We start from the raw sequence: 26,516 nt of genomic DNA, 5'->3' as shown, positions 1-26,516 counted from the left end.
CCCATCTCCAGTGGGCATCAGTGACCCAGGAGGAGGAGAAAAAAAAATCACTTTAACTCAGGTAGGGACAGAGTAACGAAGCACCTTGAGCTCCAGGGCTTTGCAGCAAACCAACATACCCGCCACAGGTCCCACTGAGATTTGAACTCAGATTCCAGGATTCAAAGTCCTGAGTGCTGCCCATTACACCATGGGACCTGCTGCTGTTTTGTTTTCTAGACCCCTGTGACTCCCAGCTGGCTGGTTTGCACTCTGCACTTATTGCTTCCCACCAGTGGCTTCCTCTCATGGGACTCACTCTCCTCCTCCAGCAACTATAGTCCTGCACTACCGGATCCGCGGGTCCTGCCCTGAGTCCCTGCATCCCCCTGCTTTGTCTCCGTTCCCTGCAGGCTGCAAAAATGTCAGGGGAGGCCGCCCCTCCCTTCACTCGGTGCTCCCGCTCATATCGGCCAGCTGCAGCCTCATCTCCTGGAACTCGGGCAGCTGTCGCTTGATCCGGTCGTACAGTCACACGCTGACTGGCTCCCCTGCCTGGATGGTCTTGTGGAAATCCCACAGGCGACACTGCAGGACTTGGCACTGCTGGTTTCTTTAATGTTGTGTTGTTTGCCCGACCGCCGGAACAAAGCCGCCAACTCCTCCCTCACCAACTCCCACCAATCCCCCTGGTTGCCATAGGACCCTCTGATGCTTTCCCGTTCTGCCAACACCGCCAGGCTTCACCCCCCTGCTCCTTTATCTTGCAAGCTCTGGATGTTCAGCTTCCAATATCCTCTGCCCTGGGTCAGGGACAGGGGCGGCTCCAGGCACCAGAGCAGCAAGCTGCGGAGGGCGGCCTGCTGATCGCTGTGAGGGTGGCAGTCAGGCTGCCTTCGGCAGCCTGCCTGCAGGAGGTCCCTGGTAATGCGGATTAGGTGGCATGCCTGCGGAGCTCTGCCAGTCCCGCGGCTGCAGCAGCAATTCGGTGGTGGTTACGCCGAAGGCGCGACCGCAGACCTCCCACAGGCCTACCGCCGAATCCGCCTTACCAGAGGACCTCCGGCAGGTGTTGGGATAGATCTGTATTACATTATACACTAATGTTAGATGTGTAGAAAGTGTGACTAGAAAGAAGCAGTGTGACGGTGCTGCCGTGGGAGCCAGCTGAGGTCACTCAATCAGGTGAACTGCAAACAAAGCGGGCAGACACACCCCAAACGCTGGTGGTTATTCCAATACTTAGATTTACCAACCAGCACAAAACAGCTTCTGTAGCACCTCACTGGTTACTCAGAAGTCCAAACCACGCAGTTCCCTTAAAGTGCCCAGCCTCAGGCCTCCATCCAGACACACATGTCACATATGATGATGATTCCTGAAAATCTTATCTCATCATATAAAAGAAAAGGTTCTTCCAATCCCAAAGGATCAGCCACCTACCCAGGTTCAATTATAACTTAGATCTTACCCCAAATACATGCTATAGACAACTCTTATTAACTAAGCTAAAATTTATTAAAAAAGAAAAGAGAGAGAGTGTTGGTTAAAAGATCAATATACAGACAGACTTGAATTCAATTCTCGAGGTTCAGATGCATAGCAGAGGTGAGCTTGTAGTTGCCAAAAGTCCTTTTAGAAATAGTCCAGAGGTTATAGTGCAATGTCCATATTCAGGGTGGCTCCAGTCAGTGACTGGGGATCTCAATCCTTATGGCTTAAGGTTTCCCCCTCTTGAAACCCAAAGCAGATCTGAGATGAAGCAGGATCGTGTCCCACGGTTCTTATACATTTCCAGCAGCCTTTCGGCCTGAGAAAACTATAGCCTTAACTTCTTCTCCCAAACATCCTGGCAATTAGCACAGGGTAATTTACCCATTAAACAGTTCAGATCCAGGTTAGCACAACCTTCAAAGAGACACAGAGACAATAATACTATTTCACTCAAGTATCATCATAAATGTTCATTCATTCATTCATTCATGCCCGTCACCCCAACCGGGGTATGGGCATAACCACAGATCTCCAGAGTCTTCTATCCTGGGCCATTCGCTCTAGCTGGTTCCAGGTATAGCCCATTTTTTTGCTATCAACCTGAAGGTCGCGTCGCCAGGTATTTCTTGGGCGGCCTCTTTTCCGCTTGCCTCGGGGGTTCCACCGCAGTGCCTGTCTGGTGATGTTGGTTGGCTGCTTGCGTAGTGTATGTCCTATCCAGCCCCACCTTCTCCTTCTAATTTTCAGGTTGTTGCTCCTCATCTCTGCTGCAACCTGCGCCGTCTTTCCTGACTCGTACATGGTCCTCACATTCCATGTGCCGATGGTAATCCTCCTGGTTGTAAGAAGGGTGATCGGCTTAGTGGCTTCCTCGCGGCTTTCACCACCCAGCGTCATGCATCTTCGAGTTGAAGACCCTTCTTTTTCCAGGCTAAAAGTCTTTGTTAACTCTATTGTTGGCGTTTCTGTAGCAAGCTGATTTTTACAGGGTGGAGTTGCTAGCCCCACGCCCAACCCTCCTCCTTTACCCTGACTTGGGACAGGCAGATGGCCCCAAAGGACCTCTCTGGTGGAGTTTCATAAATGTTAATATTCCTTTTTTGATCTTTGAATTAAAACTACAGCAATAGACAAGACTTGTTTGCTGACATCACAAGACCTGAGCAAACATCTCCCCTTCTACCTCTAACAATGCAGACTTGCATTTCAAAGCTCTATTCATTTACAGATCTTCCTAACCAGTCCTTAAGGTTCACCCATGGGTCAGGTCAGTGGGTGAGGTGAGTTGATTAACTCTTTCTGGCCCTTTCACCTTTCAATGAAATATTATATTACACTCATAACGTCACAGGAGGTCAGGAATGGGATGGCAGGGGTTGCGGGTCGGGAGTGAGGGGCACTGGTAGAGCTGGGGGAAGCCCAGGGGGCGGCGGGTCGGGAGTGAGGGGCAACGGCAGAGCTGTGAGTCTGCAGGTCAGGACTGGGATAGTGGGGGCTGCGGGTCGGGAGTGAGGGGCACCGGCAGAGCTGTGGGTCTGGAGGTCTGGACTGGGATAGCGGGGGCTGTGGGTCGGGAGTGAGGGGCACCAGCAGAGCTGTGGGTCTGGAGGTCAGGACTGGATAACAGGGGCTGAGGGTCGGGAGTGAGGGGCACCCGCAGAGCTGTGGGTCTGGAGGTCAGCACTGGATAGCGGGGGCTGCGGGTCGGGAGTGAGGGGCACCGGCAGAGCTCTGGGTCTGCAGGTCAGGACTGGATAGCAGGGGCTGAGGGTCGGGAGTGAGGGGCACCCGCAGAGCTGTGGGTCTGGAGGTCAGCACTGGATAGAGGGGGCTGCGGGTCGGGAGTGAGGGGCACCGGCAGAGCTGTGAGTCTGCAGGTCAGAATGGGATAGCGGGGGCTGCGGGTAGGGAGTGAGGGGCACCAGCAGAGCTGTGGGTCTGCAGGTCAGGCCTGGATAGCAGGGGCTGCGGGTCGGGAGTGAGGGGCACCGGCAGAGCTGTGAGTCTGCAGGTCAAGACTGGGATAGCAGGGGCTGCGGGTCGGGAGTGAGGGGCACCGGCAGAGCTGTGGGTCTGCAGGTCAGGACTGGATAGCAGGGGCTGCGGGTCGGGAGTGAGGGGCACCGGCAGAGCTGTGAGTCTGAAGGTCAGGACTGGGATAGCAGGGGCTGCGGGTCGGGAGTGAGGGGCACCGGCAGAGCTGTGAGTCTGCAGGTCAGGACTGGGATAGTGGGGCTGCGGGTCGGGAGTGAGGGGCACCGGCAGAGCTGTGGGTCTGCAGGTCAGGACTGGGATAGCAGGGGCTGCGGGTCGGGAGTGAGGGGCAACGGCAGAGCTGTGGGTCTGCAGGTCAGGACTGGATAGCGGGGGCTGCGGGTCGGGAGTGAGGGGCACCGGCAGAGCTGTGGGTCTGGAGGTCAGGATTGGGATAGCGGGGGCTGCGGGTCGGGAGTGAGGGGCACCAGCAGAGCTGTGGGTCTGGAGGTCAGGACTGGGATAGCAGGGGCTGTGGGTCGGGAGTGAGTGGCACCAGCAGAGCTGTGGGTCTGGAGGTCAGGACTGGGATAGCGGGGGCTGTGGGTCGGGAGTGTGGGGCACCCGCAGAGCTGTGGGTCTGGAGGTCAGGACTGGATAGCGGGGGCTGCGGGTCGGGAGTGAGAGGCACCGGCAGAGCTGTGGGTCTGGAGGTCAGGACTGGGATAGCGGGGGCTGCGGGTCGGGAGTGAGGGGCACCGGCAGACCTGTGGGTCTGCAGGTCAGGACTGGATAGCAGGGACTGCGGGTCGGGAGTGAGGGGCACCGGCAGAGCTGTGAGTCTGGAGGTCAGGACTGGGATAGCGGGGGCTGCGGGTCGGGAGTGCGGGCCACTGGCAGAGCTGTGAGTCTGCAGGTCAGGACTGGATAGCAGGGGCTGCGGGTCGGGAGTGAGGGGCACCGGCAGAACTGTGGGTCTGCAGGTCATGACTGGATAGCAGGGGCTGCGGGTCGGGAGTGAGGGGCACCGGCAGAGCTGTGGGTCTGGAGGTCAGGACTGGATAGCGGGGGCTGCGGGTCGGGAGTGAGGGGCACCGGCAGAGCTCTGGGTCTGCAGGTCAGGACTGGATAGCAGGGGCTGCGGGTCGGGAGTGAGGGGCACCGGCAGAGCTGTGAGTCTGCAGGTCAGGACTGGGATAGTGGGGGCTGAGGGAAGCGAGTGAGGGGCACGGACAGAGCTGTGGGTCTGGAGGTCAGGACTGGGATAGAGGGGGCTGCGGGTCGGGAGTGAGGGGCACCGGCAGAGCTGTGGGTCTGCAGGTCAGGACTGGATAGCAGGGACTGCGGGTCGGCAGTGAGGGGCAACGGCAGACCTGTGAGTCTGCAGGTCAGGACTGGGATAGCAGGGGCTGCGGGTCGGGAGTGAGGGGCACTGGCAGAGCTGTGAGTCTGCAGGTCAGGACTGGATAGCAGGGGCTGCGGGTCGGGAGTGAGGGGCACCGGCAGAGCTGTGGGTCTGCAGGTCATGACTGGATAGCAGGGGCTGCGGGTCGGGAGTGAGGGGCACCGGCATACCTGTGAGTCTGCAGGTCAGGACTGGATAGCAGGGGCTGTGGGTCGGGAGTGAGGGGCACCGGCAGAGCTCTGGGTCTGCAGGTCAGGACTGGATAGCAGGGGCTGCGGGTCGGGAGTGAGGGGCACCGGCAGAGCTGTGAGTCTGCAGGACAGGATTGGGATAGCGGGGGCTGCGGGTCGGGAGTGAGGGGCACCGGCAGAGCTCTGGGTCTGCAGGTCAGGACTGGATAGCAGGGGCTGCGGGTTGGGAGTGAGGGGCACCGGCAGAGCTGTTGGTCTGCAGGTCAGGACTGGGATAGCAGGGGCTGCGGGTCGGGAGTGAGGGGCAACGGCAGAGCTGTGGGTCTGCAGGTCAGGACTGGATAGCGGGGGCTGCGGGTCGGGAGTGAGGGGCACCGGCAGAGCTGTGGGTCTGGAGGTCAGGACTGGGATAGAGGGCTGCGGGTCAGGTGTGAGGGGCACCGGCAGAGCTGTGGGTCTGGAGGTCAGGACTGGGATAGCGGGAGCTGAGGGTCGGGAGTGAGGGGCACCCGCAGAGCTGTGGGTCTGGAGGTCAGGACTGGGATAGCAGGGGCTGCGGGTCGGGAGTGAGGGGCACCGTCAGACCTGTGGGTCTGCAGGTCAGGACTGGATAGCAGGGCTGCGGGTCGGGAGTGAAGGGCACCGGGAGACCTGTGAGTCTGCAGGTCAGGACTGGGATAGCAGGGCTGCGGGTCGGGAGTGAGGGGCACCGGCAGAGCTGTGAGTCTGCAGGTCAGGACTGGGATAGTGGGGCTGCGGGTCGGGAGGAGGGGCACCGGCAGAGCTGTGGGTCTGCAGGTCAGGACTGGGATAGCAGGGGCTGCGGGTCGGGAGTGAGGGGCACCGGTAGAGCTGGGGGTCTGGAGGTCAGGACTGGGATAGCGGGGCTGCGGGTCGGGAGTGAGGGGCACCGGCAGAGCTGTGGGTCTGGAGGTCAGGACTGGGATAGCGGGGCTGCAGGTCGGGAGTGAGGGCACCCGCAGAGCTGTGGGTCTGCAGGTCAGGACTGGGATAGTGGGGGCTGCGGGTCGGGAGTGAGGGGCACCGGCAGAGCTCTGGGTCTGCAGGTCAGGACTGGATAGCAGGGGCTGCGGGTCGGGAGTGAGAGGCACCGGCAGAGCTGTGAGTCTGCAGGTCAGGAATGGGATAGTGGGGGCTGCGGGTCGGGAGTGAGGGGCACCGGCAGAGCTGTGGGTCTGAAGGTCAGGACTGGGATAGTGGGGGCTGCGGGTCGGGAGTGAGGGGCACCGGCAGAGCTGTGGGTCTGCAGTGCATGACTGAGTTAGCAGGGGATGAGGGTCTGGAGTGAGGGCACTGGCAGAGCTGTGAGTCTGCAGGTCAGGACTGGATAGCTGGGGCTGCGGGTCTGGAGTGAGGGGCACCGGCAGATCTCTGTGTCTGCAGGTCAGGACTGGATAGCAGGGGCTGCGGGTCGGGAGTGAGCGGCACCGGCAGAGCTGTGAGTCTGCAGGTCAGGACTGGGATAGTGGGGCTGCGGGTCAGGAGTGAGGGGCACCGGCAGAGCTGTGGGTCTGCAGGTCAGGACTGGGATAGCAGGGGCTGCGGGTCGGGACTGAGGGGCAACGGCAGAGCTGTGGGTCTGCAGATCAGGACTGGGATAGCGGGGGCGGGGGGCCGGGAGGGTGGGGCACCGGCAGAGGTTTGAGGCTGCAGGTCAGGACTGGATAGCGGGGGCTGCGGGTCGGGAGTGAGGGGCACCGGCAGAGCTGTGAGGCTGCAGGTCAGGACTGGGATAGCGGGGGCTGCGGGTCGGGAGTGAGGGGCACCGGCAGAGCTGTGGGTCTGGAGGTCAGGACTGGGATAGCGGGGGCTGCGGGTCGGGAGTGAGGGGCACCAGCAGAGCTGTGGGTCTGGAGGTCAGGACTGGGATAGCGGGGGCTGCGGTTTGGGAGTGAGGGGCACCGGCAGAGCTGTGGGTCTGGAGGTCAGGACTGGGATAGTGGGGGCTGCAGGTCAGGAGTGAGGGGCACGGGCAGAGCTGTGGGTCTGGAGGTCAGGACTGGATAGCAGGGGCTGCGGGTCGGGAGTGAGGGCACCGGCAGACCTGTGAGTCTGTAGGTCAGGACTGGGATAGCAGGGGCTGTGGGTCGGGGTGAGGGGCACCAGCAGAGCTGTGGGTCTGGAGGTAAGGACTGGGATAGCGGGGTCTGAGGGTCGGGAGTGAGGGGCACCCGCAGGCTGTGGGTCTGGAGGTCAGGACTGGATAGCGGGGCTGTGGGTCGGGAGTGAGGGGCACCGGCAGAGCTCTGGGTCTGCAGGTCAGGACTGGATAGCAGGGGCTGCGTGTCGGGAGTGAGGGGCACCGGCAGAGCTGTGAGTCTGCAGGTCAGGACTGGGATAGTGGGGGCTGCGGGTCGGGAGTGAGGGGCACCGGCAGAGCTGTGGGTCTGCAGGTCAGGACTGGGATAGCAGGGGCTGCGGGTCGGGAGTGAGGGGCAACGGCAGAGCTGTGGGTCTGCAGGTCAGGACTGGATACTGGGGGCTGCGGGTCGGGAGTGAGGGGCACCGGCAGAGCTGTGGGTCTGGAGGTCAGGACTGGGATAGCGGGGGCTGCGGGTCGGGAGTGAGGGGCACCAGCAGAGCCGTGGGTCTGGAGGTCAGGACTGGGATAGCAGGGGCTGTGGGTCGGGAGTGAGGGGCACCAGCAGAGCTGTGGGTCTGGAGGTCAGGACTGGGATAGCGGGGGCTGAGGGTCGGGAGTGAGGGGCACCCGCAGAGCCGGGGGCCGGGAGGTCAGCACTGGCTACCGGGGGCTGCGGGTCGGGAGTGAGGGGCACCCGCAGAGCCGTGGGTCTGGAGGTCAGGCCTGGGATAGCGGGGGCTGCGGGTCGGGAGTGAGGGGCACTGGCAGACCTGTGGGTCTGCAGGTTAGCACTGGATAGCGGGGGCTGCGGGTCGGGAGTGAAGGGCACCGGGAGACCTGTGAATCTGCAGGTCAGGACTGGGATAGCAGGGGCTGCGGGTCGGGAGTGAGGGGCACCGGCAGAGCTGTGGGTCTGCAGGTCAGGACTGGGATAGTGGGGCTGCGGGTCGGGAGGGAGGGCACCGGCAGAGCTGTGGGTCTGCAGGTCAGGACTGGGATAGCGGGGGCTGAGGGTCGGGAGTGAGGGGCACCGGTAGAGCTGTGGGTCTGGAGGTCAGGACTGGGATAGCGGGGGCTGCGGGTCGGGAGTGAGGGGCACCCGCAGAGCTCTGGGTCTGTAGGTCAGGACTGGATAGCAGGGGCTGCGGGTCGGGAGTGACGGGCACCGGCAGAGCTGTGAGTCTGCAGGTCAGGACTGGGATAGTGGGGGCTGCGGGTCAGGAGTGAGGGGCACCGGCAGAGCTGTGGGTCTGCAGGTCAGGACTGGGATAGCAGGGGCTGCGGGTCGGGAATGAGGGGCACCGGCAGAGCTGTGGGTCTGCAGGTCAGGACTGGATAGCGGGGGCTGCGGGTCGGGAGTGAGGGGCACCGGCAGAGCTGTGAGGCTGCAGGTCAGGACTGGATAGCGGGGGCTGCGGGTCGGGAGTGAGGGGCACCGGCAGAGCTGTGAGGCTGCAGGTCAGGACTGGGATAGCGGGGGCTGCGGGTCGGGAGTGAGGGGCACCGGTAGAGCTGTGGGTCTGGAGGTCAGGACTGGGATAGCGGGGGCTGCGGGTCGGGAGTGAGGGGCACCGGCAGAGCTGTGGGTCTGGAGGTCAGGACTGGGATAGCGGGGGCTGCAGGTCGGGAGTGAGGGGCACCGGCAGAGCTGTGGGTCTGTAGGTCAGTACTGGATTGAGTTGGCTTCGGGTCGGGAGTGAGGGGCACCGGCAGAGCTCTGGGTCTGCAGGTCAGGACTGGATAGCAGGGGCTGCGGGTCGGGAGTGAGGGCACCGGCAGAGCTGTGAGTCTGCAGGTCAGGAATGGGATAGTGGGGCTGCGGGTCGGGAGTGAGGGGCACCGGCAGAGCTGTGGGTCTGGAGGTCAGGACTGGGATAGTGGGGCTGCGGGTCGGGAGTGAGGGCACCGGCAGAGCTGTGGGTCTGCAGGTCAGGACTGGATAGCAGGGGCTGCGGGTCGGGAGTGAGGGGCACCGGCAGATCTGTGATTCTGCAGGTCAGGACTGGCATAGCAGGGCCTCCGGGACGGGAGTGAGGGCAAGGGGCAGAGATGTGAGGCTGCCGGACGGGACTGGATTGCGGGGGCTGCGGGTAGGGAGTGAGGGGCACCGGCAGAGGTCTGGGTCTGCAGGTCAGGACTGGATAGCAGGGGCTGAGGGTCGGGAGTGAGGGCACCGGCAGAGCTGTGAGTCTGCAGGTCAGGACTGGGATAGTGGGGCTGCGGGTCAGGAGTGAGGGGCACCGGCAGAGCTGTGGGTCTGCAGGTCAGGACTGGGATAGCAGGGGCTGCGGGTCGGGAGTGCGGGGCAACGGCAGAGCTGTGGGTCTGCAGGTCAGGACTGGATAGCGGGGCTGGGGGTCGGGAGTGAGGGGCACCGGCAGAGCTGTGAGGCTGCAGGTCAGGACTGGATAGCGGGGGCTGCGGGTCGGGAGTGAGGGGCACCGGCAGAGCTGTGAGGCTGCAGGTCAGGACTGGGATAGCGGGGGCTGCGGGTTGGGAGTGAGGGGCAACGGCAGAGCTGTGGGTCTGCAGGTCAGGACTGGGATAGCAGGGGCTGCGGGTCGGGAGTGAGGGGCAACGGCAGAGCTGTGGGTCTGGAGGTCAGGACTGGGATAGCCGGGCTGCGGGTCGGGAGTGAGGGGCACCAGCAGAGCTGTGGGTCTGCAGGTCAGGACTGGGATAGCGGGGCTGCGGGTCGGGAGTGAGGGCACCGGCGAGCTGTGGGTCTGGAGGTCAGGACTGGAATAGCGGGGCTGTGGGTCGGGAGTGAGGGGCACCGGCAGAGCTGTGAGGCTGCAGGTCAGGACTGGATAGCGGGGCTGCGGGTCGGGAGTGAGGGGCACCGGCAGAGCTGTGTGGCTGCAGTTCAGGACTGGGATAGCGGGGCTGCGGGTCGGGAGTGAGGGCACCGGCAGAGCTGTGGGTCTGCAGGTCAGGACTGGGATAGCAGGGGCTGCGGGTCGGGAGTGAGGGGCAACGGCAGAGCTGTGGGTCTGGAGGTCAGGACTGGGATAGCGGGGGCTGCGGGTCGGGAGTGAGGGGCACCAGCAGAGCTGTGGGTCTGCAGGTCAGGACTGGGATAGTGGGGGCTGCGGGTCGGGAGTGAGGGGCACCGGCAGAGCTGTGGGTCTGCAGGTCAGGACTGGATAGCAGGGGCTGCGGGTCGGGAGTGAGGGGCACCGGCAGATCTGTGATTCTGCAGGTCAGGACTGGGATAGCGGGGGCTGCGGGTCGGGAGTGAGGGGCAGTGGCAGAGCTGTGAGTCTGCAGGTCAGGACTGGATAGCCGGGGCTGCGGGTCGGGAGTGAGGGGCACCGGCAGAGCTCTGGGTCTGCAGGTCAGGACTGGATAGCAGGGGCTGCGGGTCGGGAGTGAGGGGCACCGGCAGAGCTGTGAGGCTGCAGGTCAGGACTGGGATAGCGGGGGCTGCGGGTCGGGAGTGAGGGGCAACGGCAGAGCTGTGGGTCTGCAGGTCAGGACTGGGATAGCAGGGGCTGCGGGTCGGGAGTGAGGGGCAACGGCAGAGCTGTGGGTCTGGAGGTCAGGACTGGGATAGCGGGGGCTGCGGGTCGGGAGTGAGGGGCACCAGCAGAGCTGTGGGTCTGGAGGTCAGGACTGGGATAGTGGGGGCTGCGGGTCGGGAGTGAGGGGCACCGGCAGAGCTGTGGGTCTGCAGGTCAGGACTGGATAGCAGGGGCTGCGGGTCGGGAGTGAGGGGCACCGGCAGATCTGTGATTCTGCAGGTCAGGACTGGGATAGCAGGGGCTGCGGGTCGGGAGTGAGGGGCAGTGGCAGAGCTGTGAGTCTGCAGGTCAGGACTGGATAGCAGGGGCTGCGGGTCGGGAGTGAGGGGCACGGCAGAGCTCTGGGTCTGCAGGTCAGGACTGGATAGCAGGGGCTGCGGGTCGGGAGTGAGGGGCACCGGCATACCTGTGAGTCTGCAGGTCAGGACTGGATAGCAGGGGCTGTGGGTCGGGAGTGAGGGGCACCGGCCGAGCTGTGGGTCTGCCGGACAGGACTGGTGATCGGGGGGTGGGGGGCGGGAGTGAGGGGCACCGGCAGAGCTGGGGGTCGGCAGGTCGGGAGGGGGATAGTGGGGGGGGCGGGCCGGGAGTGAGGGGCACCGGCAGAGCTGTGGGTCTGCAGGTCAGGACTGGGATAGCAGGGGCTGCGGGTCGGGAGTGAGGGGCAACGGCAGAGCTGTGGGTCTGCAGGTCAGGACTGGATAGCGGGGGCTGCGGGTCGGGAGTGAGGGGCACCGGCGGAGCTGTGGGTCTGGAGGTCAGGACTGGAATAGCGGGGGCTGCGGGTCGGGAGTGAGGAGCACCCGCAGAGCTGTGGGTCTGGAGGTCAGGACTGGATAGCAGGGGCTGAGGGTCGGGAGTGAGGGGCACCCGCAGAGCTGTGGGTCTGGAGGTCAGCACTGGATAGCGGGGGCTGCGGGTCGGGATTGAGGGGCACCGGCAGAGCTCTGGGTCTGCAGGTCAGGACTGGATAGCAGGGGCTGAGGGTCGGGAGTGAGGGGCACCCGCAGAGCTGTGGGTCTGGAGGTCAGCACTGGATAGCGGGGGCTGCGGGTCGGGAGTGAGGGGCACCGGCAGAGCTCTGGGTCTGCAGGTCAGGACTGGATAGCGGGGGCTGCGGGTCGGGAGTGAGGGGCACCGGCAGAGCTGTGAGTCTGCAGGACAGGATTGGGATAGTGGGGGCTGCGGGTCGGGAGTGAGGGCACCGGCAGAGCTCTGGGTCTGCAGGTCAGGACTGGATAGCAGGGGCTGCGGGTTGGGAGTGAGGGGCACCGGCAGAGCTGTGGGTCTGCAGGTCAGGACTGGGATAGCAGGGGCTGCGGGTCGGGAGTGAGGGGCAACGGCAGAGCTCTGGGTCTGCAGGTCAGGACTGGATAGCGGGGGCTGCGGGTCGGGAGTGAGGGGCACCGGCAGAGCTGTGGGTCTGGAGGTCAGGACTGGGATAGAGGGGGCTGCGGGTCAGGAGTGAGGGGCACCAGCAGAGCTGTGGGTCTGGAGGTCAGGACTGGGATAGCAGGGGATGTGGGTCGGGAGTGAGGGGCACCAGCAGAGCTGTGGGTCTGGAGGTCAGGACTGGGATAGCGGGAGCTGAGGGTCGGGAGTGAGGGGCACCCGCAGAGCTGTGGGTCTGGAGGTCAGGACTGGGATAGCGGGGGCTGCGGGTCGGGAGTGAGGGGCACCGTCAGACCTGTGGGTCTGCAGGTCAGGACTGGATAGCAGGGGCTGCGGGTCGGGAGTGAAGGGCACCGGGAGACCTGTGAGTCTGCAGGTCAGGACTGGGATAGCAGGGGCTGCGGGTCGGGAGTGAGGGGCACCGGCAGAGCTGTGAGTCTGCAGGTCAGGACTGGGATAGGGGGGGCTGCGGGTCGGGAGGGAGGGGCACCGGCAGAGCTGTGGGTCTGCAGGTCAGGACTGGGATAGCGGGGGCTGCGGTGCGGGAGGGAGGGGCACCGGGAGAGCTGTGGGTCTGGAGGTCAGGACTGGGATAGCGGGGGCTGCGGGTCGGGAGTGAGGGGCACCGGCAGAGCTGTGGGTCTGGAGGTCAGGACTGGGATAGCGGGGGCTGCAGGTCGGGAGTGAGGGGCACCCGCAGAGCTGTGGGTCTGGAGGTCAGGACTGGATAGCGGGGGCTGCGGGTCGGGAGTGAGGGGCACCGGCACAGCTCTGGGTCTGCAGGTCAGGACTGGATAGCAGGGGCTGCAGGTCGGAAGTGAGAGGCACCGGCAGAGCTGTGAGTCTGCAGGTCAGGAATGGGATAGTGGGGGCTGCGGGTCGGGAGTGAGGGGCACCGGCAGAGCTGTGGGTCTGAAGGTCAGGACTGGGATAGTGGGGCTGCGGGTCGGGAGTGAGGGGCACCGGCAGAGCTGTGGGTCTGCAGGTCAGGACTGGGATAGCAGGGGCTGCGGGTCGGGAGTGAGGGGCACTGGCAGAGCTGTGAGTCTGCAGGTCAGGACTGGATAGCAGGGGCTGCGGGTCGGGAGTGAGGGGCACCGGCAGAGCTCTGGGTCTGCAGGTCAGGACTGGATAGCAGGGGCTGCGGGTCGGGAGTGAGCGGCACCGGCAGAGCTGTGAGTCTGCAGGTCAGGACTGGGATAGTGGGGGCTGCGGGTCAGGAGTGAGGGGCACCGGCAGAGCTGTGGGTCTGCAGGTCAGGACTGGGATAGCAGGGGCTGCGGGTCAGGAATGAGGGGCAACGGCAGAGCTGTGGGTCTGCAGGTCAGGACTGGATAGCTGGGGCTGCGGGTCGGGAGTGAGGGGCACCGGCAGAGCTGTGAGGCTGCAGGTCAGGACTGGATAGCGGGGGCTGCGGGTCGGGAGTGAGGGGCACCGGCAGAGCTGTGAGGCTGCAGGTCAGGACTGGGATAGCGGGGGCTGCGGGTCGGGAGTGAGGGGCACCGGCAGAGCTGTGGGTCTGGAGGTCAGGACTGGGATAGCGGGGGCTGCGGGTCGGGAGTGAGGGGCACCAGCAGAGCTGTGGGTCTGGAGGTCAGGACTGGGATAGCGGGGGCTGCGGGTTGGGAGTGAGGGGCACCGGCAGAGCTGTGGGTCTGGAGGTCAGGACTGGGATAGCGGGGGCTGCAGGTCAGGAGTGTGGGGCACGGGCAGAGCTGTGGGTCTGGAGGTCAGGACTGGATAGCAGGGGCTGCGGGTCGGGAGTGAGGGGCACCGGCAGACCTGTGAGTCTGTAGGTCAGGACTGGGATAGCAGGGGCTGTGGGTCGGGAGTGAGGGGCACCAGCAGAGCTGTGGGTCTGGAGGTAAGGACTGGGATAGCGGGGTCTGAGGGTCGGGAGTGAGGGGCACCCGCAGAGCTGTGGGTCTGGAGGTCAGGACTGGATAGCGGGGGCTGTGGGTCGGGAGTGAGGGGCACCGGCAGAGCTCTGGGTCTGCAGGTCAGGACTGGATAGCAGGGGCTGCGTGTCGGGAGTGAGGGGCACCGGCAGAGCTGTGAGTCTGCAGGTCAGGACTGGGATAGTGGGGGCTGCGGGTCGGGAGTGAGGGGCACCGGCAGAGCTGTGGGTCTGCAGGTCAGGACTGGGATAGCAGGGGCTGCGGGTCGGGAGTGAGGGGCAACGGCAGAGCTGTGGGTCTGCAGGTCAGGACTGGATACTGGGGGCTGCGGGTCGGGAGTGAGGGGCACCGGCAGAGCTGTGGGTCTGGAGGTCAGGCCTGGGATAGCGGGGGCTGCGGGTCGGGAGTGAGGGGCACCAGCAGAGCCGTGGGTCTGGAGGTCAGGACTGGGATAGCAGGGGCTGTGGGTCGGGAGTGAGGGGCACCAGCAGAGCTGTGGGTCTGCAGGTCAGGACTGGAAACGCGGGGCTTCCGGTCGGGAGTGTGGGGCACCGGCAGAGCTGGGGGGCGGGAGGTCAGGACTGGATAGCGGGGCTGCGGGTCGGGAGTGAGGGGCACCGGCAGAGCTGTGGGTCTGGAGGTCAGGACTGGGATAGCGGGGGCTGCGGGTCGGGAGTGAGGGGCACTGGCAGACCTGTGGGTCTGCAGGTTAGCACTGGATAGCGGGGGCTGCGGGTCGGGAGTGACGGGCACCGGGAGACCTGTGAGTCTGCAGGTCAGGACTGGGATAGCGGGGGCTGCGGGTCGGGAGTGAGGGCACCGGCAGAGCTGTGAGTCTGCAGGTCAGGACTGGGATAGTGGGGCTGCGGGTCGGGAGGGAGGGGCACCGGCAGAGCTGTGGGTCTGCAGGTCAGGACTGGGATAGCAGGGGCTGCGGGTCGGGAGTGAGGGGCACCGGAAGAGCTGTGGGTCTGGAGGTCAGGACTGGGATGGGGGGGGCTGCGGGTCGGGAGTGAGGGCACCGGTGAGCTGTGGGTCTGCAGGTGAGCACTGGATAGCTGGGGCTGCGGGTCGGGAGTGACGGGCACCGGCAGAGCTGTGAGTCTGCAGGTCAGGACTGGGATAGGTGGGGCTGCGGGTCAGGAGTGAGGGGCACCGGCAGAGCTGTGGGTCTGCAGGTCAGGACTGGGATAGCAGGGGCTGCGGGTCGGGAATGAGGGGCAACGGCAGAGCTGTGGGTCTGCAGGTCAGGACTGGATAGCGGGGGCTGCGGGTCGGGAGTGAGGGGCACCGGCAGAGCTGTGAGGCTGCAGGTCAGGACTGGATAGCGGGGGCTGCGGGTCGGGAGTGAGGGGCACCGGCAGAGCTGTGAGGCTGCAGGTCAGGACTGGGATAGCGGGGGCTGCGGGTCGGGAGTGAGGGGCACCGGTAGAGCTGTGGGTCTGGAGGTCAGGACTGGGATAGCGGGGCTGCGGGTCGGGAGTGAGGGGCACCGGCCGAGCTGTGGGTCTGGAGGTCAGTACTGGGATAGCGGGGGCTGCAGGTCGGGAGTGAGGGGCACCCGCAGAGCTGTGGGTCTGGAGGTCAGGACTGGATAGCGGGGGCTGCGGGTCGGGAGTGAGGGGCACCGGCAGAGCTGTGAGGCTGGAGGTCAGGACTGGGATAGCAGGGGCTGGGGGTCGGGAGTGAGGGGCACCGGCAGAGCTGTGAGTCTGCAGGTCAGGAATGGGATAGTGGGGGCTGCGGGTCGGGAGTGAGGGGCACCGGCAGAGCTGTGGGTCTGGAGGTCAGGACTGGGATAGTGGGGGCTGCGGGTCGGGAGTGAGGGGCACCGGCAGAGCTGTGGGTCTGCAGGTCAGGACTGGATAGCAGGGGCTGCGGGTCGGGAGTGAGGGGCACCGGCAGATCTGTGATTCTGCAGGTCAGGACTGGGATAGCAGGGGCTGCGGGTCGGGAGTGACGGGCAGTGGCAGAGCTGTGAGTCTGCAGGTCAGGACTGGATAGCAGGGGCTGCGGGTCGGGAGTGAGGGGCACCGGCAGAGCTCTGGGTCTGCAGGTCAGGACTGGATAGCAGGGGCTGCGGGTCGGGAGTGAGGGGCACCGGCAGAGCTGTGAGTCTGCAGGTCAGGACTGGGATAGTGGGGGCTGCGGGTCAGGAGTGAGGGGCACCGGCAGAGCTGTGGGTCTGCAGGTCAGGACTGGGATAGCAGGGGCTGCGGGTCGGGAATGAGGGGCAACGGCAGAGCTGTGGGTCTGCAGGTCAGGACTGGATAGCGGGGGCTGCGGGTCGGGAGTGAGGGGCACCGGCAGAGCTGTGAGGCTGCAGGTCAGGACTGGATAGCGGGGGCTGCGGGTCGGGAGTGAGGGGCACCGGCAGAGCTGTGAGGCTGCAGGTCAGGACTGGGATAGCGGGGGCTGCGGGTTGGGAGTGAGGGGCAACGGCAGAGCTGTGGGTCTGCAGGTCAGGACTGGATAGCAGGGGCTGCGGGTCGGGAGTGAGGGGCAACGGCAGAGCTGTGGGTCTGGAGGTCAGGACTGGGATAGCGGGGGCTGCGGGTCGGGAGTGAGGGGCACCAGCAGAGCTGTGGGTCTGCAGGTCAGGACTGGGATAGCGGGGGCTGCGGGTCGGGAGTGAGGGGCACCGGCGGAGCTGTGGGTCTGGAGGTCAGGACTGGAATAGCGGGGGCTGTGGGTCGGGAGTGAGGGGCACCGGCAGAGCTGTGAGGCTGCAGGTCAGGACTGGATAGCGGGGGCTGCGGGTCGGGAGTGAGGGGCACCGGCAGAGCTGTGAGGCTGCAGGTCAGGACTGGGATAGCGGGGGCTGCGGGTCGGGAGTGAGGGGCAACGGCAGAGCTGTGGGTCTGCAGGTCAGGACTGGGATAGCAGGGGCTGCGGGTCGGGAGTGAGGGGCAACGGCAGAGCTGTGGGTCTGGAGGTCAGGACTGGGATAGCGGGGGCTGCGGGTCGGGAGTGAGGGGCACCAGCAGAGCTGTGGGTCTGCAGGTCAGGACTGGGATAGTGGGGGCTGCGGGTCGGGAGTGAGGGGCACCGGCAGAGCTGTGGGTCTGCAGGTCAGGACTGGATAGCAGGGGCTGCGGGTCGGGAGTGAGGGGCACCGGCAGATCTGTGATTCTGCAGGTCAGGACTGGGATAGCAGGGGCTGCGGGTCGGGAGTGAGGGGCAGTGGCAGAGCTGTGAGTCTGCAGGTCAGGACTGGATAGCAGGGGCTGCGGGTCGGGAGTGAGGGGCACCGGCAGAGCTCTGGGTCTGCAGGTCAGGACGGGATAGCAGGGGCGGCGGGTCGGGAGTGAGGGCACCGGCAGAGCTGTGAGGCTGCAGGTCAGGACTGGGATAGCCGGGGCTGCGGGTCGGGAGTGAGGGGCACCGGCAGAGCTGTGGGTCTGCAGGTCAGGACTGGGATAGCAGGGGCTGCGGGTCGGGAGTGAGGGGCAACGGCAGAGCTGTGGGACTGGAGGTCAGGACTGGAATAGCGGGGCTGCGGGTCGGGAGTGAGGGGCACCGGCAGAGCTGTGAGGCTGCAGGTCAGGACTGGATAGCAGGGGCTGCGGGTCGGGAGTGAGGGGCACCGGCAGAGCTGTGAGGCTGCAGGTCAGGACTGGGATAGCGGGGGCTGCGGGTCGGGAGTGAGGGGCACCGGCAGAGCTGTGGGTCTGCAGGTCAGGACTGGGATAGCGGGGGCTGCGGGTCGGGAGTGAGGGGCACCGGCAGAGCTGTGGGTCTGCAGGTCAGGACTGGATAGCAGGGGCTGCGGGTCGGGAGTGAGGGGCACCGGCAGAGCTGTGAGGCTGCAGGTCAGGACTGGGATAGCGCGGGCTGCGGGTCGGGAGTGAGGGGCAACGGCAGAGCTGTGGGTCTGCAGGTCAGGACTGGGATAGCAGGGGCTGCGGGTCGGGAGTGAGGGGCACCGGCAGAGCTGTGGGTCTGGAGGTCAGGACTGGGATAGCGGGGGCTGCGGGTCGGGAGTGAGGGGCACCGGCAGAGCTGTGAGGCTGCAGGTCAGGACTGGATAGCGGGGGCTGCGGGTCAGGAGTGAGGGACACCGGCAGACCTGTGAGGCTGCAGGTCAGGACTGGGATAGCAGGGGCTGCGGGTCGGGAGTGAGGGGCACCGGCAGAGCTGTGGGTCTGCAGGTCAGGACTGGGATAGCAGGGGCTGCGGGTCGGGAGTGAGGGGCACCGGCAGAGCTGTGGGTCTGGAGGTCAGGACTGGGATAGCGGGGCTGCGGGTCGGGAGTGAGGGGCACCAGCAGAGCTGTGGGTCTGCAGGTCAGGACTGGGAAAGCAGGGGCTGCGGGTCGGGAGTGAGGGGCACGTGCAGAGCTGTGGGTCTGGAGGTCAGGACTGGGATAGCAGGGGATGAGGGTCGGGAGGGCGGGGCACCGGCAGAGCTGTGAGTCTGCAGGTCAGGACTGGGATAGCAGGGGCTGCGGGTCGGGAGTGAGGGGCACCGGCAGAGCTGTGAGTCTGCAGGTCAGGACTGGATAGCAGGGGCTGCGGGTCGGGAGTGAGGGGCACCGGCAGAGCTGTGGGTCTGCAGGTCAGGACTGGATAGCAGGGGCTGCGGGTCGGGAGTGAGGGGCACCGGCAGAGCTGTGAGTCTGCAGGTCAGGACTGGGATAGCAGGGGCTGCGGGTCGGGAGTGAGGGGCACCGGCAGAGCTGTGGGTCTGCAGGTCAGGACTGGGATAGCAGGGGCTGCGGGTCGGGAGTGAGGGGCACCGGCAGAGCTGTGGGTCTGCAGGTCAGGACTGGGATAGCAGGGGCTGCGGGTCGGGAGTGAGGGGCACCAGCAGAGCTGTGGGTCTGGAGGTCAGGACTGGGATAGCGGGGGCTGCGGGTCGGGAGTGAGGGGCACCGGCAGAGCTGTGGGTCTGCAGGTCAGGACTGGATAGCAGGGGCTGCGGGTCGGGAGTGAGGGGCACCGGCAGAGCTGTGAGTCTGCAGGTCAGGACTGGGATAGCAGGGGCTGCGGGTCGGGAGTGAGGGGCACCGGCAGAGCTGTGAGTCTGCAGGTCAGGACTGGGATAGCAGGGGCTGCGGGTCGGGAGTGAGGGGCACCGGCAGAGCTGTGGGTCTGCAGGTCAGGACTGGATAGCAGGGGCTGCGGGTCGGGAGTGAGGGGCACCGGCAGAGCTGTGAGTCTGCAGGTCAGGACTGGGATAGCGGGGGCTGCGGGTCGGAGTGAGGGGCACCAGCAGAGCTGTGGGTCTGCAGGTCAGGACTGGGATAGCAGGGGCTGCGGGTCGGGAGTGAGGGGCACCGGCAGAGCTGTGAGTCTGCAGGTCAGGACTGGATAGCGGGGGCTGCGGGTCGGGAGTGAGGGGCACCGGCAGAGCTGTGAGGCTGCAGGTCAGGACTGGATAGCGGGGGCTGCGGGTCGGGAGTGAGGGGCACCGGCAGAGCTGTGAGGCTGCAGGTCAGGACTGGGATAGCGGGGGATGAGGGTTGGGAGTGAGGGGCAACGGCAGAGCTGTGGGTCTGCAGGTCAGGACTGGGATAGCAGGGGCTGCGGGTCGGGAGTGAGGGGCACGGCAGAGCTGTGGGTCTGGAGGTCAGGACTGGGATAGCAGGGGCTGCAGGTCGGGAGTGAGGGGCACCGGCAGAGCTGTGGGTCTGCAGGTCAGGACTGGGATAGCAGGGGCTGCGGGTCGGGAGTGAGGGGCACCGGCAGAGCTGTGAGTCTGCAGGTCAGGACTGGATAGCAGGGGCTGCGGGTCGGGAGTGAGGGGCACCGGCAGAGCTGTGAGGCTGCAGGTCAGGACTGGATAGCGGGGGCTGCGGGTCGGGAGTGAGGGGCACCGGTAGAGCTGTGAGGCTGCAGGTCAGGACTGGGATAGCGGGGGCTGCGGGTCGGGAGTGAGGGGCACCGGCAGAGCTGTGGGTCTGCAGGTCAGGACTGGGATAGCGGGGGCTGCGGGTCGGGAGTGAGGGGCACCGGCAGAGCTGTGGGTCTGGAGGTCAGGACTGGGATAGCAGGGGCTGCGGGTCGGGAGTGAGGGGCACCGGCAGAGTTGTGGGTCTGCAGGTCAGGACTGGATAGCAGGGGCTGCGGGTCGGGAGTGAGGGGCACCGGCAGAGCTGTGAGTCTGCAGGTCAGGACTGGATAGCAGGGGCTGCGGGTCGGGAGTGAGGGGCACCTTATCACCAGGAGCTGCTCCCCGCCAGGCACCACACCCCATTCACACCCCTTTAGTCACTATGTAGCTCAGTGGCAATCACTGCCCCGAAGTGACTCCGGTGCAGGCACCCACAGCACGAACTCTCCACACCGGATTCTGTCCACACGCAGAGAATTCTCTCCGCCGGGCTCCTTCGGTTCCTCTCGCTGCTCTGCGTCCTGCCGCCAGACACTGCTCATCTGCATAGCCCCGCCCATGGACACGTGACACCTTCTGTCGTTTTGGTCTCCAGTGAATGAGTTGCCTGCGGGGACTGGGATGTCACTGCACGTCACAGCCCCAGCGCACGTCACAGCCGCTGGGCGGGGATTGTCTGTGAGCCCCGCGCTGGGGGCGGGGCTTCAGGGAGAGACCCAGCCCCATAGACAGACTGGGGCAGGGAGATATTGGGGGAAGGGATGAGGGGAGAAGGGGGGAGGGAGAGACCCAGCCCCATAGACCTGCAGGGGCAGGGAGATATTGGGGTCAGGAGGGGAGAAGGGGGATTGGCAGAGACCCAGCCTGGGGTGCAGGAGAAATGGGGTGGGGTGGAGGAAGGCATGTCGGGTGGGGGTGGGGTGTGTGAAATGTTGGTCCAGGGAAACTGAGTCACTCCCAGGACATCGCGTGCAGGGGGGAGCACAGGGGCAGGGAGAGAGCCCCAGCCCCAGCCCCACAGAGCCCCAGAGGGATATTGGGGGCAGGAGGGGACATCGTGTGCAGGGGAGAGCACAGGGGCAGGGAGAGAGACCCAGCCCCAGCCCCACAGAGCCCCAGAGGGATATTGGGGGCAGGGGAGGGGATGGACGGGGGAGAGACCCAGCCCCATAAACCCCTAGAGGCAGCGGGATATGTGGGGGTAGGAGAGGGGATGGTAGAGGAGACACCCATCTCCATAGACCCCCAGAGGCAGGAAATGATGGGAGAAGGGGGGGCGGGAGGGATCCAGCCCTACAGACCCGTAGGGGCAGGGAGATTTTGGGGTCAGGAGGAGAGGAGAGGGGGTTGGCAGAGACCCAGCCCGGGGTGCAGGGGAAATGGGCTGGTTTGGAAGGAAATGGGGAAGAGAAGAGACACATTGGGGGACACATGTTGGGACAGGGAAACTGACTCACTCCGAATACATGCAGAGCAGGGCAGGGCAGAGGCAGATCATGCTGGTCCCAGGGTAATTTCGGGGGGTTCTTATTCCCCACTCAGCCGGGGGGCTCCCCTCTGGGTTGAGGAGCCCTGGGGTGGGGCGGGTGCAGGGGCTGGGTGTGTGTGTCAGGCTGGGGGAGCTGCCTGGGCAGAGGGGCTGGAACTGGGGGGGCTGCAGCAGCCCCTGGCTTGACGTGGTTTCCATCACACCCAGGGGTTACAGTTGGTTGGGTGGCTCAGCCCCCCCGACTATACAGACTGTTCTGGCACCACTGGCCTAGGGTCACCGTCTAGTGCTCAGCGCCTGCCTGGCTCTCCTAGAGCAGGGCGAGCGCCCAGCTCTCCTGGGGCAGGGCTGGCGAGAGCTCTGGACAGATACTAACAGCGCCGGGGAGCCTGGACGAATATTAGTGGGACAGAGAAGCCTGGAGCAGTTTATCAGAGAGCAGAAATGAATCCCGCACACAGCGCTGGAGCTGCAGTGCTCAGCGCGTGGGCCTGGGTCTCCTGCACAGACTCCCTGCACCCCCCTCGTGGCATAACAAGTTCCCTGCAGAGAAGCAGAGGTGCGGGACCGAGGGCTGCGGCGGGTGCTGCAGCACCCCCATGTCTCACTGTGCAAAGCTCCAGATGCTGTGGGAACAAAGCCAGCATTATTGTGCGATTCCAGAGAACCCCGGAGCTGTGCTGCCCCTGTGCAGTGTGAGCGGGAATTGCACGTTTTCACACTGCTTGTGAACACCAGGGCCCGTGCAACCATTTGGGCAAACTAGGCGGCCGCCTAGTGGTTGGTGGCGCCTAATAACCCCCTCAGGCGAGGAGGTGGAGCGGAGGTGAGCTGGGTGGGGGGGGCGCGCGGGGAGGGCTGTCCCCAGTAACGGGGGTTGGGGGCGCACAGGGGAACTGCTCCCCACCCCAGCTCACCTCCGCTCTGCCTCCTCCCCCGAGCACACAGCCCAGCTCTAAGTCTCCTCCAGTCGGCGTCGCAACCCTGGGCGGGGAGGAGAATTAGAGCGATGCCGGGTGCTCAGTGGAGGGGGTGGAGCCGAGGTGAGCTGGGGCGGGCTCCCCAGGCAGGCTTAGCTTCCGCAGGCAGGGGCAGCAGGTTATATCTGTGTGTGGTGCCCGGGCTCCAGGAATATTCAGGGCTGGGGGCCCTGCTCCAGCAATATTTGGAGCTGGGTCTCTCCCCCGGCCCTGAGCCTCCCCAATGCCCCAAACCCTCATCCCCAGCCAGAGCCCTCATCCCCCTGCACCCTAATCCTCTGCCCCAGCCCTGAGCCCCCCTGTGCAGCATGAACCCCTCATCCCCCCGCACCCTAATCCTCTGCCCCAGCCCTGAGCCCCTGCACAGCATGAACCCCTCATCCCCCTGCACCCTAATCCTCAGCCCCAGCCCTGAGCCCCCGCAGCATGAACCCCTCATCCCCCTGCACCCTAATCCTCAGCCCCAGCCCTGAGCCCCGCAGCATGAACCCCTCATCCCCCTGCACCCTAATCCTCTGCCCCAGCCCTGAGCCCCCGCAGCATGAACCCCTCATCCCCTGCACCTAATCCTCAGCCCCAGCCCTGAGCCCCCCCCGCGCAGCATGAACCCCTCATCCCCCGGCCCCCAAAACCTCAACCCCAGCCAGAGCCCTCACCCCTGCACCCTAATCCTCTGCCCCAGCCCTGAGCCTCCCTCCGCAGGATGAACCCCTCATCCCCAGCCAGAGCCCTCATCCCCCTGCACCCTAATCCTCTGCCCCAGCCCTGAGTCCCCTCCTGCATCATGAATCCCTCATCCTCAGCCCCACAGCCCTCACCCCTGTATTTTCTCCTATCCCCAAACTCCCTCCCCACAAGGTGCACCCCCTCCCCCTTCCCACATACCCCTTCCCAACCCCAAACTCCGTCCCAAAGCCTGCACCCTTCACCCCCTCCTGCACACCCACCCCTGCCCCAGCCCAGAGCCTGCACCCAGCACCCAAACTCCATCCCAAAGCCTGCACCCCTCCTGCACCCTAATCCCCAGCCCAGGATCTGCACCCCAGACCTCCCCCCCCCGAGCCCCCTCCCAGAGCATTAGGCAGGTGGGAGCAGAGTTTGGGGGGGCAGAGTTGGGGGGCGGGTTCTGGGCACAACCAAAATGTCTACAAACTTGCCACCCATGTCCGCAGGAGGTCTCCCCAGGCAGGGTAAGCTGCCGTGGCAGGGGGTGGGGTGGGGAGGAAGTCTCCCCAGGCAGGGTTAGCTGCCACGGGGGGATGGGGGGAGTAGTTGCTGCAGGGGGGCTCCCCGGGTGGGGGGCTGAGTTAGCTGCGGCGGGTGGGGGAACAGACAGACGCGGTTAGCTGGGTGGGAGGGTGCAAGGTGGAAGTTTCACCTAGGGCCCAAAACTTCCTTGCACCCGCCCTAGGGCTTTCCGCACCCCTGACAGGCTGATTAGACACCTGCAGCCAATCAAGGCAGGCTACTCAGGGCACCTGGGTTTAAAAAGGAGTCACTTCAGTTTGTGGTGTCTTGTGAGGAGCTGGGAGTAAGAGGCGCAAGGAGCTGAGAGGCAGAGAGTGAGAGTGAGTGTGTGTGCTATGCTGCTGGAGGACTGAGGAGCACAAGCATTATCAGACACCAGGAGGAAGGTCCTGTGGTGAGGATAAAGAAGGTGTTGGGAGGAGGCCATGGGGAAGTAGCCCAGGGAGGTGTAGCTGTCGTGCAGCTGTACCAGGAGGCACTATAGACAGCTGCGATCCACAGGGCCCTGGGCTGGAACCCGGAGTAGAGGACGGGCCTGGGTTCCCCCAAACCTCCCAACTCCTGATCAGACACAGGAGGAGTTGACCCAGACTGTGGGTTCCAGCAGAGGGGAAGATCACTGAGGTGAGCAAATCTGCCAATAAGCACAGGACCCACCAAGGTAGAGGAGGAACTTTGTCGCAGCCTCTAATTGCAGCATTTTTAAATGGTCTGCATGTTGCTTGCAGGCTCCTAACACTTGCCACAGCAGCTCCTTTTAACTTCCATTCAACCACCTGTACTTATGGCGATAGGTCGACTTTAGGTCTTTAACTTTGATTGGTAGCTGAGAAGATGGTATATCGGACAGAAACCCGTTCGACAAACCTCTTCATTTCCTTGTTATTTCCTGACTTCTTTATTCATCACCTTTTCCTTATTTCCCAGCAGATTGACTAGATCTGGGTGCTAGCAGGGGGACCTGACGGGCTCCTTATTTTCTGATTTCTTTCGGAAGCATTGAACTTGCCAGGGCACAGTCAGATTCTGGATGTTCATGGAAATGTAACACTTCATGCTCAGCTTTAGTTCTGTTTCTCAGCTCTTTTGGAAAATCGATCTTTAGTCTGTCATGTAGCATCCCTGCATTAGGAGATGGCTAATTAATAAGACCATAAACCTTGGCAATCAAATGGAACCTGAAGTCCACAGAAGAGCCCGAAAGGCCCTTGGGGAGTGGAGTGCAAGTTCAGGAAGACTTCCCTGCACAGCTTCTCTCTCAATACTCGTTTTCCTGGATTGAGCGCAAAAGTCGGGAATCAGCTCAGGGTAGGGTTATACCATGTGTGTGCAGTGGTTAGACAAGGAACTGGACTGGTATGGAGCAAAACTATCTTGTGTGCCTGATGACTGTACGTTTGAGAAGGAGCAGAAAAGAGCAGTGGGGCTGCGAGATAGCGCTTGCATAGGCTTTCTTTGGCCTGTTTTGCTGTAAGAGTTAACAGTGAGAGATTGTTAGTCACAGGTCAGTGGGTGGGTTTATGCAAATTAGGCGTGTACAGGGAAACCAGCAAGAGGAAGGAGGCTGAAAGACTTCTCTGTCTTTGAACAGAATTGTGTGTTAAGGGCTCTTGCTTTGAATTCTTCCAGTGGAGTCATTTCGGGGAAGTGATCATCACTTCGAGTTACCTAGTTATCAAGTGTCGTGAATGGTGTTTGGTGCGTGTCTGGGAGCTCCTCGTGCTGAAGTAGAAAGAAGTGGGGGAAGAGCAGCTGCCTAACATCCGAGACTAACCGCATCGCTTTTCAGCCTTTTGGTTAAGATAAGTGTAGTGTCTGTTCTTATCAGCTTAATATCTGATAGGTCCTTTATTTGAAGACTGTATATTAAATTGATTTTTGAAACAAGGGGATGGAATGGAGCTTGCTTTGTCTACCCCATGCATTGACCTGGTATTGCAGTGTCTCCAGGACCAGTGCCTCTCCTTTTGGGGAGAATTGTGTGGTTAAAAAAGCAGAAAAAGATTCATTCTAAAGATGCTGATTTGAGAAGATTTTTTTTAAAATAGTTGGAAAATCAGGTCTCTTTAGCACTTAAGTTCTTCATAACAACATATTGTTATAATTCCTTGGGAGTGTTTTCTGAGTCTTCAGCTGTGAGTTTCTTTGTCTTGTTGGAAAATTTGTTTTAAAAGCTGAGATTCTTCTGTTTGCTGTGAGTTTTTTCAACAACATGAGGGATGAATGCTTTCCGGACTGAGGGTCTGTTTGGGAGATGGTTGGTTGGGGTGGTTTCTGTGTGTGTGTGGGGGGGGGGACGACACAGATTGGTAATATTCGAGGTCACATGTATATCAATAACTGGATGAGTTACACAGACTTCTCCCCACCCAGCCTACGTTCCATGTATCTTGACTGAGCCTGTCGCCCCCCATCCCAGAGCAGAAGCCTGAAGCCTGAGCCCCATCGCACTCCCTCAATTACAACCCAGGAGGCTGTGGCCACAATAAAAGCCCCTGGTGGCCACATTTGAGAAATGCTGGAGCCTCACAGTAAACAAATCCCAGCAGGTTTGTCACACCCTGTCCCCCACCCTGGGGATTTCCTGCCCTCTCCCACCCAGACCAACCTTCCTGCAAGTTCCCACCCCCTATGTATTTACTGCCCTTTCTCCCTGCAAAGGGAACCCGCCAGCAACTCCCTGCTAATCCCTCCCTCAACTGGCTCCACTGCAGCCATTTCCCTTCCCCTGCCCCTGGGAGGACGGAATGAGCTGGAGCAAAACATGAACATAAGAACATAAGAACATAAGAGAGGCCGTACCGGGTCAGACCAAAGGTCCATCTAGCCCAGTATCTGTCTACCGACAGTGGCCAATGCCAGGTGCCCCTGAGGGAGTGAACCTAACAGGCAATGATCAAGTGATCTCTCTCCTGCCATCCATCTCCATCCTCTGACGAACAGAGGCTAGGGACACCATTCTTACCCATCCTGGCTAATAGCCATTTATGGACTTAGCCACCA

General features: G+C 63.6%; 2 non-coding genes across 2 annotated transcripts; one reads left to right on the top strand and one right to left on the bottom strand.

The window, feature by feature from the left end:
* Positions 1 to 126: 126 nt before the first annotated feature.
* TRNAQ-UUG lies at positions 127 to 198 on the bottom strand. Its single transcript has one exon. It is a non-coding gene; the product is annotated as a tRNA-Gln (tRNA).
* A 25,092-nt stretch (positions 199 to 25,290) lies between these two features.
* On the top strand, positions 25,291 to 25,479 carry LOC120376373. The gene has a single exon (XR_005587257.1). It is a non-coding gene; the product is annotated as a U2 spliceosomal RNA (small nuclear RNA).
* Positions 25,480 to 26,516: the final 1,037 nt, after the last annotated feature.

Source organism: Mauremys reevesii, linkage group 12 (genome assembly GCF_016161935.1).
Source record: "Mauremys reevesii isolate NIE-2019 linkage group 12, ASM1616193v1, whole genome shotgun sequence".
In the NCBI taxonomy this organism is placed as follows: domain Eukaryota; kingdom Metazoa; phylum Chordata; order Testudines; family Geoemydidae; genus Mauremys; species Mauremys reevesii.
The sequence above is the reverse complement of the archived record's forward strand: the minus strand, read 5'-3'. Positions and strand labels throughout refer to the sequence as shown.